The 18,859-nt window shown below is 40.4% G+C and overlaps 2 long non-coding RNA genes across 2 annotated transcripts; one reads left to right on the top strand and one right to left on the bottom strand.

Moving 5' to 3' along the window:
• Window positions 1-8,442: 8,442 nt before the first annotated feature.
• LOC309451319 lies at window positions 8,443-16,527 on the top strand. Its single transcript, XR_014186228.1, has 3 exons — window positions 8,443-8,501; window positions 13,179-13,259; window positions 16,334-16,527. It is a non-coding gene; the product is annotated as an uncharacterized lncRNA (long non-coding RNA).
• Window positions 12,470-18,556, bottom strand: LOC309451320. The gene is made up of 3 exons (XR_014186229.1): window positions 18,451-18,556; window positions 12,946-13,038; window positions 12,470-12,856 (listed from the first exon to the last, which is right to left on the bottom strand). It is a non-coding gene; the product is annotated as an uncharacterized lncRNA (long non-coding RNA).
• Window positions 18,557-18,859: the final 303 nt, after the last annotated feature.

Raw genomic sequence — 18,859 nt, 5'->3', positions numbered from 1 at the left:
CACTGGGTAGGATTTATCATATTATTTTCCAAGAGCACTGGCGAGTTGCATTTTTTCCTACGACAGATGTAACAAGGTTGAAGAAAGGAAACAACTTTTGTCATTATCTTGCTGTTGGAAGATTGCTACCTGTTTCACAAAAAGATGTCGTATCAGTAATGTCAAGGTTTTCTCTATAGCACTTGCTTTGGCTTTAGGTGGGAGCTGCTTTTCCAGTGTCACGTTGCAGCTATTTACTCCAGCATGAAGTCGACCTACAGTGCTTCGATAAGACCAGAAAGGCAGCATTCCTGGTCTCTTGGGTTTCACCGGGGTAGATGATTTTAAATAGCAGGGCTGTTGCTGATTTCACTTGTGGAAGATAAAAATGAATCTTTCTCTGTCATCACCTCTACTTTAATATCTGTGTATTGTGCCTTTAAATACTCATTTGTAGCTATTGGATTCAGCTGAGGCAAATCTGCTGCAGGTTTGCTATGTCCTTGCTGACATGGCAAATCAGGTAGCTGTCAGAACATCAGAGGCAGCTTCTTGAAGCATCGCTTAGCTTCAGATGCAACAGCAGCTTGCAGACCGTCTCGGCTTGTACAATCTAGCAATACTTAAGGGTCAGTGCATAAGGTCAAGCAATTTCTCCCCATGTTGAGTTTGTACTCTGCTGGGAACTATCAGCCCCTTCTCTCAGGCACAGTGAAAAATCTAACCCATTGTGGTGCTGGAAGGACTTAATTTTGCATTTTTCTATTCCTTTTTTCTCCATCATCATAAAATGGAAGTAATTCAAATAGAATTTATATGGATGAACCTAAATAGTACATCACAGACTTTGAAATTAGATTATGGTGCTTATCACTGTTCCTTACTGAAAGTCATCATGACATTATTTGAGGCTGCTGAGTAAAAGTTGCCTTGGTGTGGGTAGCACTTCCTGCCCATTTTACAGGCACAGCAAAAATTTCCCTGCTTTCCCTCTTAATGGTCTGTACACTGAAAGGTTTTGCTTGGCATCCCTAGGCAGAGGCACAACAACCTTTGCGCAACAACCCTGCAGCCTACCCGCTCCATTTCACAGGAAAGGAGCAATAGTACTGTTTACTGTCATACCCATAAGAATGCTCAGAAATGCATCTTGAGTCAAAGTTTCTATTTTGTCCTGGTTTTGCTAAAAACAAGTTTCTCTTTTAGTGAATTTTCCTGTCAGCTAAAGTCTTCTTACTAGCTGCACTTTTCTAAAAGCCAGATACATCTTTTGGTAGACATAGCAATGGAATACAAGGTCGCTAATAAGGATGAATGTCCTGCGAGAGGGGTGAACTGAAACAGGTGGCTGATAACTGACCAACTGAGTATTCCATCCCATTCACATGATACTTCATATAAAAGTGGGAGATCATGAGGATTTCGTCCCTTTCCTTATGGCCGACATCAGGAGAGGACCTTGCGAGTCGTCCCTTCAAACTGAGGCCTAGTGACAGACTGAATCCAGCTCCAGTTGGCTGCAGAGTCCAGTCCAGGACTTCAGGTGCCAGCCCCTCATCTGCCAGAGCAGTTGCTGGGATTTTCAAGATTGGTTTTGTCTATTTTGGATTATTTTCTCTATTTTATTAGTAGCATTAGTAAAACTTTTAAAATTTTTTCCAACTCTCCCTCTCTGTCCTTTTCTTGCCATCCAATTGCCTGTCCTTTGTGGGAGGAGGGGAGAGGGGGGGCTAGCAGGGGACAAAGGGAGGAGAAGGGGTTAACAATACATCTGCTACGGTTTTGTTGTCACCCTGAAATCAAACCTTGACAATTTTTACCAGCTACCACTGGATACTTATGAACTGCAATAAAAACAAATCAGGATGATAGTCACATCTTAGTATGTGAAAGTTAGCTTGTCAGCAGCTTGACCAGTCTATATGCATCTATGTATTCATGCATGAGTTGTTTTTCACTGTAAACCACTGAGCATATGATATGTGTGTGATATGATGAGTCTCTGTTCTTTCTGCTTCAGCTACTGTTTTATATGCTGTTATCTTGAAACAGCTGAAGTAAGAATTTCCACATATAGACAAACTGCCTGCAAAAATATTTGAAGGTTTGCTGCTGTTGTTTTGTTGTTCTGTATCCTTTGTAATTATCTGACTTTTATTGTATTCTGATGAAAGCATGTCCTGAAAGTATGGCCCCAGATCAATGACTGCCATCTCGTTTGACAAGACATCCTGGTTTTCTTCAGTATGTGCCCTGAATTACTATTTTATAGTCAGTGCACTGTAATATTTCACTCAACTTCAATATTCATATCATATCCATATGATAAGAAGCAGCTGACACAGGTAAGTGCACAATGCAAACATTGCTCAAAGTTGACTTGAAAGAAACATTAATTGAGTTCAGATGCATTTATTTTTGGCTTTTACATTTACTACTCCTTTTCTGCAGCTGAGGTTTGTTTACTCACAACTCTCTTCCCTTAATGGGCTTTTCCAAGTAAGAAGTGAAATGCAAAGTCTGTGTGAGAAACCACGTTACATAAGGAAATAAAGCAAACCATACACAGTACAACTTTGAAGAACGGGTTTAAGTGCATTCCTTACACAGATGTGTTTTTCAAGCAGTGGGGCAAGATGACTACATGAGTGTCAGCTGGTGAAGACAGGGCTTTCTGTGGTGAGGTGTGGAATCTATCAGAAATTTAGAGTTCTAATTGTGATGGAACTGTTTCTAGAAAGGAGATTGCTTTGCTACTGGAGGACTGCATTTGTGTACAAAATTCACCTTTTTTCAGGTGAGATAATGAACTTACTTTTCCTAGAACTAAAATGGGCACTTGTCAGTCTTAACAATGCTCCAGCTTGGCAACAGCTATGCCAAAGCACTAAGCTGGCAAATGGTGAAATAACTCTTTTCACCTTGTATTCACTGAGTAGTAAAGTAAAACATAGCAGAACAAAGAAGCCAGGTATCAGTGAAGAGACATTTAAACCCAAGAATGTCACTGAGAAAGGAGAAGCTTTTGGTGAGAAAATGGAACAGGGGAAGCTCAACAATTTTTATTTCAAGAGGACCCAGAATTTTTATGAGAATAGTGCAGTCAAAAGAAGTACTGTGAGCTTAAAGAGTTTCCTGGTTCATATAAGCCATGAACTGCTGTGGGATGCTTCTGTACATCCCCAAAATATTGCAACCCTGGTCCATGGAGCTGTCTCAGATTGATGAGAAAACTGAGGCAGCAAGACAGCTGTAAATTTATTGAGCAAAAGCAACACATTTAGACCTCCATGCAAAGTCTTTGACTTTCTGTGTTTGCTATGCACATAGCTCATGCTCCTAGAGAGCTGTGAAGTAAAATGTAAACCACAGAGCGTAGACCTTTCTGAGATATTGGGGAAGATGTCAAAGACGGAGGCTGCTTCTGGACTAGTCAAATGCTCAAAGCCAGGAGCGGAATCCGATTCACCAAATTTAAGAGATGGAGAATCTGGTCAGTTCCCATCTGAGAGGCTTATTTACATGAGAGTCTAAATTTCACAGAGCTGAATGAAGATTAGTATATGCTGTGAATGGGAACTACTTCTGCCTCCCCATAGATTCTGCTGTTTACAGAGATATAACAGTTGCAGAACAGACCACTGGATCAGTTATTTTAATTGCGCCTGTGTTACAGTTTATGAAGGATTGTTCAGGTTCTTTATAACCTCTATGAAGTTCTCCACTTTCCTAAAATTGAAATTGTGCATGACAGTTGCTGTAAGAGAACAGAAGATCAGAGCCCCAGTCACCTCCATTGGCAGGAAAGTGGTTGGGTGAGGTATCCCCAGGATTTGTTATGCTGGAAGTCAGACTGTGCACTGGCACAACTTAATGTTCTTTGTGCTTCCAGGTGACTGGCTACAGTCTGAAACATGGAGATTTAGTAGCATGTCTTGTCTGACAGAAGAACTGCTCATGGCAGAAGCTGAAAGCTTATTGACTCAAATAGGGAAAGTTATGAAGAATAATAGGAAGTGATTAGCAAAATTAACTGGGCAGATGGGCTCACAGTCCCATGTAGAGAAAGCCAAGGATTTCCTCAAGTTAAGGGTCAACAGCCTATGCATCTTCTTCGTGCTGGGTCTTGATCTAAGTCATGCATCCTTTACTGATTTGCATATTTTCAGCTTCATTCTTTAATTGATCTGTCTCATGTATCCTGTCAGTTACAGCAGCACAACTGCATATATAACTTAGCTCCAGTTCTGGGCTACATGTGTAACTTGCTTCTGGGTATATTATTTCAAAGCAAGATCCAAACTGAGATATTAAGCTTCCTGTTTCCAAGCCTGCATAGCTGATCTTTTTACCATTGCCCTTCGTAGCACATGAATACTCCTTGGATTTTGACTGCCTGTGTAAGATGCAAGACAGGATTGCTGTTAATAAAAATATCTTGCTTAGGTTATTGGAGGAATAGTCCACCAGGATGCAAAGGAGTTGTTTAAAAGCCAACAGCAGCATAGAAACAAAGGTATAAAGTGGCTCTGCGCTAAATGAAGTGTAGAAATTAGGCTTCTTGAGAGTAGTTAGGCTCAGAAGAAGCTTTTCAGTGAAAGCAGCAGAGCAAAACCCAAACTTGTTTATAGCTAGAACTCAATAAGTTTATGGAAGGGATTGTATGAGTGGAGTCTTGTGACACTGAAGTCCTGGAAACGGTTATCATGAGACCTTCTCCAATTCTGTGCTCTTACCTTAAAGACCACACAAACGCTTTCTACCACATGCTGAGGTCTATATCTGTAAGGACACCAGCTTTCCTGGAGTTATAACTGTTGAGACACTGTATCCTGCCCAGTAAGTGTTGCCTGTATTAATTTTTCTTCATAACCCCCTTTAATAAACACATGTAACAAGCTGCATTTATCCACTAATGAGTGGATTGCTTTGGCCTATAAACAAAAAAAATGCTCTGTTATGATTAAAAACTCTTGCCTCTGGTGTCTGGCCAGACACTTGTTCAAATCTGGATTTTCCCAGGAGAACAAGAACACGTGCATGGCTTTGATATATATTGAAACCTTACTTGCCATGAGAAACAGCTCTTATCTTGCAGTGTCATGAAGTAAATGCCCTAGCAAAGCAGCTTGCTGCTGCTTTAGAAACCAGAAGCCTCACAACAGGAATAAGGAACAAAGTAAACAGTTCTTCAGCCCTGTGTGGCAACCACTATGAGCCAGTCACTCCCACGTGTAGGTAGATGCTCAGGCTTGCTCCTTGCCAGCCTTTCGCTTCTCAGCTGTCTGACGGTGGCTGCGCTCGTATGGAGGAGAGGTTGCATGAAGGAGAGTGTGTTGTATGGCTCATGTGGAGGATTGCTGCTGCCCTGCCTCCTGCTCCCATTCTGCAGGCATGGGCCAGCTAATGTGCATGTATGTGCCATTTGCAGGCCCGGTGTGGCATAGCTGTTCACAGAACTGGGCTTTGTGCTGTGAAGATATGATCTATGAAGAGCATTTGAAATAAATCATCCCAGACAGTCTGTGGCAAAGCAGCAGCAGGGGCAAAAGTGGCACAACCTGGTTTAAATCCCCTCCTTGTGAGTATGAATGTCCCTTTAAAATTGCTAATTAAATCCAAAAAGCCATAGGCAGCTACGAGAAACAAAACTGCAGTAAGTTAGAGAATCCAGCTTCCACTTTCAGCTTAATTATTTGATTTTTTTCACTTTGGTATATTTAAGTTGAACTTTTCTTTTTATTAGTATTTTGATGGGATACAGTGTCTTTTAAAAATCTCTTTTGTTCAAGAAAAGAGAAGTTTCTCCTCTGCCTTTTGGAAGGCTGGGACAACAGGATAAGGTTGTGCTTGCTTTCTTCTAAAAACTGGGAACTGGATATGTCAGTGCTGCAAACTGCTTTGTATAAGCAGATGTGATATATTTACAGAAGCCCACTGAAGTATACCAGACTGTACTGCAGCAAATATACTTGAATGCAGGGACCTGCTTTAATAAAGTGTCTGCCCAAACATCAGGCCATACACACCGGAGTCACAGTACCGCATTTATTTGAACTTCTAACTTTAGGAAACAGTTGCTGCTAAAAGCAGCAGCAAAACAGCCTACTACTCTCCTGAAAAAGCAGGAGTAAGTGCATTGAAAACACAAACAGATGCTCCCTGAAAGAACAAAGTGGGCTGTTTTGGACGCATTTTCTATCCTGGGTATGAGGATACCCAGAACTCAAGGCTCAAGGTAAGGACTACTTTTTTGTACTGAATTTTTCTGGTTGTCATCTGATCTGTTTTGTATGAAGCAGAGATTTTCCTGAGAAAGGGATTTAATTAGCTGACTTCATGGTTTTGTAAGTTACTGAAGCACCAACACAGTATCTTGTATCCAAGAATTTCAAAGTATTAGCCAAGTATGTGTAAACAATATCATGCTATTTTGCTGATAGAGAAGGCAAGCATGTACCTTAATAAAAACAGACTGAAGGACATCACAGGAATAAAAGCCACATCTCTTGAGGTTTCACTGTCATCCACATATATCTAGTTTTACTCTCCTTGTAGGGCAAACTAAGTGTCAGTAGAGCTGCAAGAGCAGGGCTGTCCCATGAGGGGCTGTGAACCAGGAGTGGAGGGCAACCTCAGCACCATGCCCTCCCCAGCAGGGCACAACTCTGCGGTGCCTAAGTATGAGCAGGACTGGTGACACGACCTCTCAACAACCCCTCACCAGACAAGGTGACGACTCAGGTCCATGTCCCACCCAGGGGACCCATTCAGGTGCAGCCAGCCAGCCCTGGAGACAGTGCAATCTACAGCACAGGCCCACGGTCCAGTCAAGAAAAGCAGTTAGTCAGGATAGCAGGGGACAGTGCTGGGCACAAACCTACCTAAAGCTCAGCTCAGGTGAGGCTTGGGTGCCTGGGCACGAGCTTAAAGTGAGCTCCTGGGCCCACGGGCAGAGGGTGCAGTGGTGGGGTCACCAATGAGGCTGGCCAGGGCGGCTAAAACCAACTGTTGCGCATAGTCCTCTGGCAATGAGGAGTCTATTGCCTTATGTAAAACATTCCATGTTCATTATGACTAGTTTTAATAGCAATCATCTCCCATGACCCTTATTCTTAGAGCAGCCACTTCTGCAGTATCTAAGCTCCTTCTTCTTTAACGGTCATATTTAACTATAGCCCTGCATGCTTCTATTTTTAAATATTGGGAGGGGGTTTTTGCAATAGGGAAGCATAGATGCATAGAGTTATTATATTCATACTCAAATATTAACTAACTGTTAAAAAAAATTAAAAGTCCATTAACTTCTTGTTGCTCTTCATTGCACAGCAGCACAATTCTTCCCTTAGGAAAGCAGAAACAGTCTGAGCTCCAAGTAGAGATTTGGAAAACTCTGAGCAGAAATACAGCCAACTTGATCCCTGTATGCATTCAAATGAACTTCTCTCCCTGAAAATATGAAAGTAATCATGAAACAGAAGTTGTCCAAGCTTCTTTATGGTTAAACTCTGCTGAGCCGACCACAATGCTGCTAACAGGTCTTATCTCAAGTTAGAAGGATTGGTTACATGCTGTAGCAACCTATGAACTTCTCTCTTTTTCAAAGCAAATTTGGTTAAATCTAACAAGATGCCATTTCAGGGCAGCTTCTGACAGCTACGCGGCATGACTTTGCGAATTTGCTACTTCTCACTATGCAGCAGACCGATCTCCTGATCGGTAGGGCTGATAACACCATAGGAAGTGGTGGAGACCTTCCTTGCACTAGTTCTGCCTTTACTGAACAATGATGCTCAAACGCTTTTTAATTTAAAGAGAGCATTATACAAGGTATCATAGTATGAAGCCAAATGATTTTCAGTTGAATAAATCATCAGCTCAAGTACTACAGAAAGACCTGATAGCAAACAGCTTAATCACAGAATCCTAGGTTGGAAGGGCCATAATGGAGATCCCATCATTTACAGAAAAAACAAACAAACAAACATGGCAATATGCAAGAACAAAGCAAGTACTATTAAAAAAAGAAAATGACAGATGGTAACTATGATACTTTCCTCCTCACAAACCAGGGAATAGGCTTCTAAAAATCTGCAGCATGTTTTACTAAGCAGCCCTGGGGATGTGAAAAGAGTTTCATAGCTAAGCAAACTCTATTGCTATTGAGGTTTTTAACCCCTGCCCTGGCTGTTGGGCACATAACCCTGGCATACAGTGTGTCTCAAACAGGAACAGGATTTTGATGGGACCTCTAATCCAGAATTTGTTACCAAATTGTTGAAGGTTTCTCTGTATGCTAGAAAAACGTTTTTTTCTATTTGTTTGCTTTCTGGTTCCTCTCCTCTCCACCTTCCTCCTCTGCATATTTCATATTTCAAATTTGTCTTGAGTAATATGTGCCAACAGCCACAGAAAAAGGGAAAAAAAACCACAACACATTTGTTAACATTTTTACCTACATAACTAACACCGACTCACAATACCACTGTCTGGCTGATGTCTCAAATAATCCCTTTTTGCTGGTAAGTCTCTAAAGGCTTTATTTGACAAACATAGAGATCTGAATATTTCAAGCTATAATATCTGGTGTCATTTCAAGTCAGACTCTATAATCAGACAAGCTGGTGCCTGAGCACTGTGCCCTGTCCAGGGGTGCTGGGTGTGTGTGAGGGCTGTTTCTGGATGCCATGTAAATAGCCAGAGTTGCTTTTCATAGGAACCATTGAGGGAAAACTACATCGCCACTGTGAGATCTGTTTCTCTTTATTCTTCTCTTTTTAAAAAATCATTTGCTATGCAATAACAGCACATATGCATTTTGTAATAGAGAGACTCGGAATCCAGCTCTAGTGTTCTCACAGTTTTAATGACACCTAGCCCTTGTCAAACAGGCGTAACAGTGGTACTTTCCATTGCTATTGACACGAGGGAGGTTTGTATTTCACCTGCTCTTCACACGTTGAAACACCAGAGTACTAAGTGGTTGTACCTGCTTCATCAATAATGAAATTATAACATCCAGTTCTTGGTTAAAAATACTGTATTTCTGCAACTCTTGTATTCTTCTACTGGTAGAAGTTCTGTTTTCAGCTCCTTAATTCAGATTTTCACACCACATTTGGAAGCTTCTCTTCAGACTTTTACAGCCACATTTGCAACATAGCACAGGACTCTGCCTGTAACATTGGCATTTCACTTTGCTGTCTCTGCAAGAGGCCTATTATTTTGAAATTCAGTTCCTAGTGCGAGTATGAAGAAAGGAGGGGTGAAATGTCAATATTTCAAGGACTGTATTAAAACTTAGGGAAGAGGATCACAAGACAGAAGTCTCATATGGCCAAGAATGTCACATGATTCAAGACTTGTGCACACAAACAAGCATTTCTTTTAAATCTAGCTTTTCTCCAGATTTTGCTGAGCAATGGCATATCTGGTTTTCCCATGTACACATAGAGCTGAATCTTGCTCTTGCAAGACCCTTTATGTTCAACAGAAGCTGCAAAAATGGAACATTTTCAAGAACTAGATCTATACACTTAATTTTCCTGCTGACTTCAGTTATGTATGTCCTATGCTTGCTTACAAGCCTTGCAAGCTTGTAATTTTTTCCAGCTGGAAAAGCAAAGATTGCAAGAGCAGTTTTGCCTGTGTGCCTTCCCACAAGCTCTCAGGTATCTATCAGAGGAATTAAACAGAAAATTAAATTTTGCAAACCCATCTCTTGAACTTGGTGAGTCACTGAGGTTCCCTTTTTCATTTCAATTGAGATTGATTAGAGTTCTATCTGTTTGGACATGGTTCCTGGATAAAATGGATACTCTGTCAAAGAACACAATTATGCTGTTTTGAAATGTGTTGTCTGAATAAAAGCTGAAGGAGTATCATTGGATACTGCGGATGAAGCACGAGCGTTTTGCCTCATTTAATGTTTGGGACTGCTCACGAGCTGTGTATTATGTATGTATCAAATGGAGGTGACACAGAATTGGCAATGATTTTGATTCTGGGCATTATGATTTTATCCTTTATGCAGTCTTTTTTGTATTTTTCAAGAAATGGTACTGGCTGATCCATTGATTTCAGAAAAAATAATAACATGGGAAGAAAATGTGTTTGCAACCTAACAGCCTACTCAAGAAGTGGACCCATTGACTTCCTCCTTCTGTTTACTCGGTGCCTATGCAGAGGCCAGCTTAATTGGATACTCCCTAGGTCCTACACTGCAAGGGGCAATGAACACAAGATACTTCTTCATACTGTCCATTTTGATAGATTTGGCAATGTTTTCCCCTCACCTCTTCTTTCTGTGATTCCCACATAAACACAAACTGCACTCACATAAGCACGGACATGCAGGTGACCAGATCCTGTACCTCCTCTGGCTGATTGGTCTTGTGAGTCAATAGTAAAATACATGCATGCCCTCACTCACATATCTTGCATGTATGTTCACATTTGCAGTCCTTTTCAGGTCACATACAATCATTTTCCACACTCTTTTCACTGCGCTTAGCCCTCGGTCAGATCCTAGACAGCAGCCTGCAATCATGAGGCTTTTGATTATTGTTCTTGCCCCTGCTGCTCTTCTTTGACATGAAAGCATGAGAGCAGCCAACCATTTTCAAGTGACAAGAACACCTTGAACTTACACACTGGTAAAATAACATTCTCACTGCTATCAGTAAAGCAATATTGAGCTGGCATTTGTTAGGGCAAAACATCAATGACTAAATAAGTGTTTAAGGGTTAACATTGTATTCCCGGTTCAGGAGTGCATTGCAAACATGCTCACTAATTTTCAACATGTGAATGAAACCTCTCGTCTTTACAGTAGGGCACAATAGAAGTACTAAGATGTTTAATGCATTTAAGTACCACTGAAGCCAATGTGAGTCACAGAGGCACTAAAAGCACATGCTTGCTAAACTGGTGCCTTCTGACTAAGCTTCTGTCCTCTAGCAGGCATGAGCATTTTCAGTCACAGAGGTAATTTCAACATATTTGGGGTTGGCCAGCAGTTTTCATTGACCAACATAAGTAAACAGAAAAATAACTCTCAATATGGAAGTATAGTATTCTTAAAAAAACCCCTAGTAATTATTCTTAATAAGACTGTAAATATGCCAGTCACTCTGAGACCCGTGCTTCCCAGGGTTGTTTAAGAACAATTGGTGCTATGTTTCATCATATGATTGATTGCAAAAAGATGAGTAATAGAAACATTTCTGCCTCAGTATGTCTTTATTTTGCATTAATTGTCCTTTATTTACTATAAGTATTAAGCAAAGTCATAGAGCAGCATCCAAGCTGGAAAACTGGCATCTAATGATAAATAACATGCTTAACAAAACAAGTAAGCATTGGTGTATGGAACTGTATTTTGTTCTGCCAGCATTCCAGCCTGCTTGTTTCCCACTCAATAGTTTTGTGGGTATGGCCTAAAAAGCTAAAATGCTTCTCCTTTTTTTTTTAATTAAGCTCATGTCACTGAAAACAAGTGTTTTGATTACATTTAGAAAAATGTCTAATTAACTCTATCAAGGAACTGCTGAAAGGTTGGCATGGTTCAGTGACTGAAAATATGTGACCACTTGAGCATAGCCTAGGAGCAGAAGTTCATATAGCACTTCCCCTTTTATTTTGCTGTTTCGATGCTATCTAATTTACAGCTCCAGAAGAACAAGCTCTATAGCTCCACACAGTGTTTATTTACAAAGGTCAAACCTCTAAACAGGCCATAGGATACTTAACTAGAAATTCTTCTGAATGTGGGTAAAGTCAAACAACTCTAGGTAATTTTTCTAATGCACTCTTCTTTAATGGGTTTATTTCTCTGATAGATTATTTAATATGTGTGAGGTCCACCTGAGACTATAACTGACAGTATTCTTGTGTGTGTATATTACCAGCTCGTCCTGATATTGCAGCTTTTGCCCCTTTCGATCTTCAGTTAAGTGCAAGCTGCTGCATCACAACTTGGAATCTGTCTCCTTAACTAATTTACTCACATAACAGTTCAGTGAGGCACATGTTACTAGCAAGATTTTTAACAACAAAGACTTAGGTGACTTCCTAGAGACCACACAGATGCCACTGCATGGTCTCAGAGCAGAAGTTAGAACTCTTGGCATTAATTGTCCTCACTGCTCTGAGCCTCCTGACTGGAAAACATATTCTGTTTGATGTGCAGGTGATAGGCATGAAGAGCAATTTACTCATCAACAGAGTAATGAAAAGGCTCTACTTTATGCTGATGATACCCTTGCATTGAATGGGTTACCATTTAGTCAGTGATGATCTGGGATGAGCGATCAGTTTTAATTTACCAAAAGATAAATGCTCTGCAACCAGAAGATAATTTTAAGTTTGCAATAGACCATTAACAAATACAAAACCAAAACAAAACCAGAGTTTGAACGTAATTTATTTTACATTGCACTTGAACAGAAAACAGCTCAAAAATATGATAACCTTCTCTGACAGTGTCAATTTCAGTTTTACCTGCACCTGTCTTTTACGGATGCTGGGACGGGTCTACATCAGTATCAGTTTGGCTGAATCTGACACAAGGTACTTATAAAAAAGATGATTTTTTTCAGTGTAGTCACTGATCACAAAAAACTAAAAACTGATCACCTGTTTCTTTAAGACACAACCAGGTCAGCATAGTCAGAAACAAGCTAAGGGGAAGAGAAATGAGGACTGGAATTTCAGTTGCCCAAGATGCTGAATGGTTGTAACACACAAACTGACAGGAAACCAGCCTCTTGAAACAAGTGTGTAATTTTTTGCATAGCACTTTGTGGATATTCACTTGCAGCACTCTGTATTTGCTTCCAAGCATCTTGGGAATAAATTCCAAAGTTCAGATGATGAACTGCCAGCAAAAAAATAAGAATAAATAGCTGAATCAGTATAAGCAAGTAATCAAAACAGAGTCGAGTTGCTACAGCTCTCTTTGCTTACCAAATAAAAGCCTGCAGAGAGCACTGCTAGTGCTATAGGCATCTTAATATCCTGCCAGCGATTGCTTAGTATGTATGCATCTCATACAAGTGCCTATAATGAAGAGACACACAAGAAAAAATTCAAGTTAATATCAACTAATCATATACAAGAAAATCCCTCTGCTTTCTTATTTTCTTTCACCTTGTCCTTTTTATCTTGCTTAAGAAGGTGCTTGCAAATGTGTTTTGCAGCTTGACACCTGTAAGTCATGACCCTGCTTCTTGGATAGAGGTGGTGTCCCATGCTGCAGATGATGTCCAACAGCCTACCAGGTCAGATTCCCACCTCCAACACATGTGTTCTCCTTTACTGTTCATCTTTAGACTGAAAACATTCTTCTTGAAATTCAATAGCATAGCCAGGGCATGTTTTATTACAGATAACATGCATGGATAACACGTTTCAATATAGCATATATTGCGCTACAATTCAAGTGCACTTTCGTGAGTTTCAGATGATACAACACAGCAAATGTTCGCAGAATTCCAGAAACACCTCGTAAAACCAATGATTTAAATGTATAACATATGACAAGTCTAGGTCATCCTACCTACCAATGCTTCCACACACAAGAACTCCTATCTCTCTATCCATTTTGTCTGCAATGCCATTTTCATGTTAATACACTGTAACTGCACTGTGTACCTTATATTTCAGGTAGGGGGTGTTACCTGGTAAAAACACACAGCCATCACCCCAAAAAAGATTAATTCAATTCTTCCCTCGCATGGTAGCTTTCACGGTTCTTTGGACAGTTTGTTTACAGTAATACAGTTTTTTATTGATCAGAGGTGATCCAATCCAATTAAATGATCTGCAGTTCATAATGTTGGTGCTCTCCTTAAGAGGCTGCATTTTGTGTTCCAGAATCTGAAAGAATAAACTTATTTCCTAAAGCCAAGACTTTAAAAATGATCCATGATTCTGAACATTTAATCTTCCTAGTATCAAATACCAAATACCTTCAAGGAATGCAATTCTCTAGACATGTTCAGAAACCACAATGGCTTTTGGCAAAGCAATTGTGCTCACAAAGCAAATACTTCAGTGGCATGCTACTCATGAAACTAAGAGCATATTAATCAGTCACTTAAACTCAGATAATTAAGTCTGAAAGAAGATAATGTATTTCTAAGGATATTTTCACTGATGTAGAAGAGGAATTTTTTTAAAAAATAACCCCCTACTGAATTTATAGTAATTATGAAAACCAAACTAGAAGTCCTCAGTGTTGTTTCTACATGGATTTTATTCCAAAGAACCCAAATCTTCTGCAAATATTGTGGCAGCTATGTTAAATCTGACAGCCCATGGTTTTAGTACATTTATTTATTGATGCTGACAATGATTAATCCATTAAGTGGTATAAGTTGCTTTCAGGACTTCCAAATTTTTTCTCCCTTAGTATTTGACTTTATATATTGTGTATGGCTGTTAATGCATGGGTAAGAGCTCTGCTTTGATTTCCCTATTTTCTCAGAAATAAACATTAAAAAATCTTTTGCGACCAAATTTATTTGATTTCAAACCTAACTAAACCATAACTATGACCACATATATTTCCACTCCAAAATTCACTAGCAAGTTTAATAATTTACTTGCAAATTTTAGGTTTGGGTTCTTGGATGCTTGGTGAAAGCCACATGTGAATAATGTACACATTTCCAAAATTCAAAATAAAAATGTGTCTTTTGTTCAGTCCACCCACTGAAAAAAAACCCAACAAACATTATTGTAAAACCTTACTGCAAAACACAGGAAACTGAGTTCTAACATTACTGGTTTAATACTGCTGGTTAGTTAAATAATTTGTCCAGTGAGAAGCTGAAAACAGTACTGTGTGACTTGCATGAAAAGATATACCACTATAAAAAGGATGAAACTTACATGCTATCAAATGGTAAATGACATTGTCAAATGATTTTGTGACCATTTATGAATAATAAATGACTACTAGGAAAAATGGGTGCAATGTATCCAATTAATTTTATTACCTGCACTTTCTTTGCTCACAATTAGTTATTTCTTCTATTCAACCATAGGCAGGTATATAAATAAAAACTAATTTGACAGAAAGTGAGTAAAAATGTATCCATTTAATCCAAAAGAACTGTACTGGTCTATTCCAGGATGATTGTTTTGAGTGGTATAATGATGGAGCCTAATAAATAAGTATTGTCCCAGTATTTTAGGTTATGACCTTACTTTACATAAATACCTATTGCTGACTTTGATTTTGCAGTAACAATATAATAAACTGTTCTTCCCCTTCTTCCTAACAGTCTCTTCACAGGAATACTCTTTCCATCTCTCTTGGCTGAATTCAGAAAATGTCTCAAATAATCAGTGTGATTTTTCTCTGTACTTTATTAAAACTCATGGCTTTGCAGCTGAGTAACATCAGCATTTAATCCACTGTTTTCGTTTTTTCTTCTTTTCCTTTTAAAATACCTAAGATTTTGCTGTGGTCTTGTAGCAAATAACTTCCCTTTTACTGTTATGGTTTCTTTTTTAATTCTGATATTAATATATTGACATTTCTTTAGATTTGATCTTTAAGGATGTTAAAAACCATTATAAGTCACTCTCTGAAATAATCCCTGTAGATGGTCTATAGGAAAATTAGTTCAACGTGGATCTGTTCCCAATGAAAAAGTCAATTTTTGGTGGCTCAAAGGATGACTAATAAAACAGGGAATTAAAGTAACAGGCTAATCTATGGCAATGTTCACATTTCAGCAGCAGAAATCTGCAATGTAAGGGAGTCATTTGTTCCACAGTTTTAAGAATTTCAGATGGTTTAATAAAGATATTTTGATGTACATAGCACAGATGCTCACACATTGTCACACACTTTCTGCGGCTTATATGACATAATGGCTGCATCTTAAAGGCCTGGCAAAAACTTCATGCGATTGACTACTACCATGTCTCACTAAAAGTTTTTCTGTACTTTTTTTTTTTTTTTTTAAACCTTTGAGCTGTTGCTCACAGTGATAACAGTGGGGAAGGGGAAATTTTTAAAAATTTCTCACACAAGGACTGACCTTTCATAATTATTCATGCAACAGCTGCAGATAGAACATTAGGTGAGAGCACGCTGCACAGCCTCAATGACAATTCACGGCAATAGCTGCAAATCAACAGCAGGAGTCTCACAGTGGCAACCGTGCAAAATACTTATCCTCCTGCAACATTCTCATCCCGGATCTACTTTAGCCACCAGCAGTTTCCCCTCCTTCCTTTCACTAGCTTGCAAATATTGAGATTTATGTATCTGGGCTTATGATATTTCAATGTCTCTGGATGTTCCCACAGGTCTGCTCAAGCAGCTCTTCCTTTTCAGGACACAGCTATCCCATGAGTGCCATTCCCAAAACAACACGACCGTCGCTGAGTAGGCAGCTGCAAGCAAGTCTTATCTTCAGTTAGGTGAACTTGATGATAACTGACAACTGGACCTCTGTGCATAAAGGGCTTTCACAACTCTGTCAAGCTTTGTTATCTTAGTCCTACTGCTATATCCTGTAATTGTGCCTTGGTAGCCACTGCCAGATCTGCTCAAGAAACTTTCGTGAGCTTGGTCCTCTGCGTGCATTTCATTTCTACAAAACTGTTGCATCCCAGGGTATACTGAGTTGCATTCTCATACCACAACACTAAAAAAATGTGCTTATGTTTTTGTACTCAAGTACAAACAGTCTATGATTTTAAAAAAGTCTACTATCATCGAATTACCATTCCAGGCATCTAAATATGTTCTTGATTCAGCCCACAAAAATGTACCAAAATGACATAGTTTACATAATATTAGTATCACTGATGTGAGGATTTTGATAGTCATGCTTTTAACAAAATCCTGTGCCATAATTATTTCTAATTTCAATTACGTGCCTCATGCCTTTCCACAGAGAAAGCAACAATCGCAGCAATGCAAACATTACAAAGACTTCATCCTCTTTACTTTTTGCAGTGTAGTCAGAACAAAATCATATAATGTGGTTGCTATTAACAGCAGTAACTGTTTTCTTCATTAATACTACTCTCAGCACACAGCCTGGCATTGTTCCACAGGAACAGCATGAGCTAGAAGCGTGTTTGCCTCTTATATGTACATGTGTCAGGATGCTGCAGCATTAACTAAGGAAGCTACAAATAAGTATGAAAGACAGACAGGCCCCTCACTGTTTCATGGATTTTCTTTGAGAAATGTCTCTGTAGTAAGAAGTAGTAAGACCAAGTAAGATGAAGTTGGAAGAACATAATTAATCCAAAAAGATGATTCTAAAAGTCATACCTATTCTTCAGGATCTATTTCGCAGTATTTATTTTGTAATGACAGGAATATAAGATGAATGAGATGCTGCTACAATCCTGAATATTAGTTCAACTTCCTGATTTAGAAGGCTAGTTATCAAAAAAGCAGGCTAAAAAGGGTTCAGAAAAGAGACTATAGCAAGGAAGGTGTTTGTAGCAGCAGCACTGACTGGCATCTGACAGCAGGGAATTTGATGGTAACACATTTCCAAGTTGCCCACTTAAAAATCTAGGGTATGCACTACCTTGGTATTTTGCTTTTTTACCACCTTTTTTTTTTTTTGAGGTATATTATGGTTTTGCCTGGATTCTAACATACACATTCTTTTAACTCACTTCTTTTTTTGTGTTTGTGTTCAGATGGAAATATTTCAGCTGGAACGTGGTATTCATATGGTAACAACAACAATTTAATACCACAGAGACGCCAGGAGAGAGCAGGCTTTGCATGTTGGGACAATGTTCTTCCACAGGAACTGCGTAATTTGCAAGCAGTGAGACCTGTTTCGTGATAGCCCAGTCCAGAAGCACTCTTTTAACAAGCAATGCTGGGGGACTGGTTCAAGTAAACTTCCAAAAGAAAGCTTTTTCTTTCCAACACAGGCACTGCCCTTGCGATGGTGTGGGCATCTGCCCTTAGTTGTCTTCCATCTCCTTTTATTTTCCAATTACAGGAGGAGACTAACAAGCCTCACCCACAACATCTAAAGTCACAGCTTTAGTTTTTACTTTTCATCCTTCACACCACGTGGCCCCACGCTCTTCTTAAAGTGTGAATAAATCCATTTGGGCAAACCACGGTAACAATGGCAACAAGATTAAGGAACAGGTTTTGGATTAAAAATAACCTAGGAAAAAAAAAAGTTGCTTTTTTTTTTTTTTTTTTTTTAATCAGATCCCCGATCCAACTCATCACTTGAGAGAAATGTTTGTTCCAGTGCCTGGCAGAGGCCTGACGCCAAAACCACGGTGTTGCACCCGCACTGCACGAGCCACCGCTCCCTAGCCCTGTGCCCGTGTGTCCCCAAAACGCGGCCTCGGCAGCAACGGCCCCGCTGCCGATTCACAGGCCTTGTCGCCCGCACTCGTGCTCCTCCCCCACAGCAGCCCTCCCCGGCACCCTCTGTCACCAAACCACTTCTGCACCTTTTAAGTGGCAGGCTGGACGGGAGAGGGACCTGCTCCGCGCAAAGGCTCGGCAAGCCGAGCCTCCCCAGGCTGCGACGTGTCGGCAGCCCGACCGCCACCGCCGGGAGCCAGAGCGCCTTTTACCCCACCGCGAACACGCCCCGTGACGGGAGGCGGGCGGCGGGACCGCGCACATCCCTGGCACTCGCCGCCCGCCCTGACACCAACCGCCACTCACGCGCACCCCCCCACCGCAGACGCCCAGGTGCAGGCGGTGCCTCTGCGCGCCTGCGCACAACACCGCTCGCGTTACTGCTGCCCCCGCCTCCGCGCGCACGCACTCCCCCCCCTCATTCCCGCCCCGCCTTCGGCGCTGGCACGCGCCTGTTCGCCCGGAACCTTGACACGGAGTCTCTCTGGGCCGGGA

The sequence above is a fragment of the Streptopelia decaocto genome, assembly GCF_964273445.1.
Source record: "Streptopelia decaocto genome assembly, chromosome: Z".
Taxonomy (NCBI): domain Eukaryota; kingdom Metazoa; phylum Chordata; class Aves; order Columbiformes; family Columbidae; genus Streptopelia; species Streptopelia decaocto.
Note: the sequence above shows the minus strand (reverse complement) of the source record. Positions and strands in the feature narration are given on the sequence as shown.